Raw genomic sequence first — 1,459 nt, 5'->3', positions numbered from 1 at the left:
AGATGTGGTAGGTGTTCAGGCGAGCACGAGTATGGGGAATGTGGAGAAGGAGTAAAGCTGAAATGCTGTAACTGTGGAGGGGAGCACAGTTCAGCCTACCGTGGATGTGAAGCTAGCACGAGGGCAATGGAGGTGCAGCGAGTGAGATCACTGCAAGGAATAACATATGCAGAAGCTGCAAAGAAAGTGTCTAAGGAAAAAGAAGCCTATAAACCAGAACTCAAAGAAAATAAAAGTAGGTCTTGTGGGAAGTGTGAGAAAATTGAGGCAAAGAAGGATTTGTTAGTTATGGGCAAAAATGAATTTGTGTTGTTTATGGTTGAGGTGATAAACTGCTCGGCACAGACAGACAGGAAGACAGAAAAGATCTAAATAATAGTTAAATCAGCGGAAAAGTATTTAGGAATAAAAGGGCTTAGCTGTGAGGTAGTGGAAGAAATGATAGTGGCAGGAAGCACAAGCTCGCAGACATGGGTTGGTGGCTCTTTATGATATTAGCTATATTGCAATGGAACTCCAGGAGCCTTATAGCAAATGGACAGGAATTCAAGAGTTTTGTCTCAGATTTAGCAGATAGACCTCATGTAATATGTGTGCAAGAAACATGGTTAAAACCACAGTTGGACTTTGTATTGTATGGATATACTTTAATTAGGAGAGCTAGAGAAACAGGAAAAGGTGGAGGTGTAGCAACTTTTGTTAAAAGTGGGGTAAGATATAAACTTATTAGTGAAGGGAAAGAACATGAATCTGTTGTAACTGAAGTATGATCAGGGGGAAACAGTATAAAAATAACCAATTTTTACAACCCTTGCAATAGATTAAGTACTGATATGTTGGAATTAGTTTGCGGATCAATGCAGGGCAAAATAGTGGTATGTGGGGATTTTAATGCACACAGTACATTATGGGGAAGTAAGAACACAGATATAAATGGATTAGCAATAGAGAAATTTATAGATGATAAGGAGTTGGTGTGTATTAATGATGGAAAGGGCACGCGGTATAATAGTTCAAGTAATACTATTGATCTAACACTAGTGTCAATTGAAATTGCAGGAATAAGAGCATGGGAAGTAATTGGTAGGTCGACAGTGGGTAGTGATCACTATCCGATAATAACTAGGATTGGCATAGAGTTACACCAGGATGGGGAAGTGAAAATACCAAGGTGGAAGTTAGATTAAGCTGACTGGCAGACATTTCAAGAAATTAGTGAGACTAAGTGTGTGGAAATACTGAGTAGAGATATAACCGATGTGGAGGAAATGAATAGTGTAGTAGTCGCAAACATTATACAAGCAGCAGAAGAAACCATTCCTAAAAGTACAGGAAATAAACGGGGAAAAAGCGTGCCGTGGTGGGATGAGAGCTGTAGAATAGCAGTTAAAAGAAGAAATAAAGCATTTAGACAGCTTAAAGCTCATCACACACTAGAAACTTTAGTTGGCTACAAAAG

This window comes from Sinocyclocheilus grahami, unplaced genomic scaffold (genome assembly GCF_001515645.1).
Source record: "Sinocyclocheilus grahami isolate Dianchi unplaced genomic scaffold, SAMN03320097.WGS_v1.1 scaffold1390.1, whole genome shotgun sequence".
NCBI classification, from domain to species: Eukaryota; Metazoa; Chordata; class Actinopteri; order Cypriniformes; family Cyprinidae; genus Sinocyclocheilus; species Sinocyclocheilus grahami.
Note: the sequence above shows the minus strand (reverse complement) of the source record.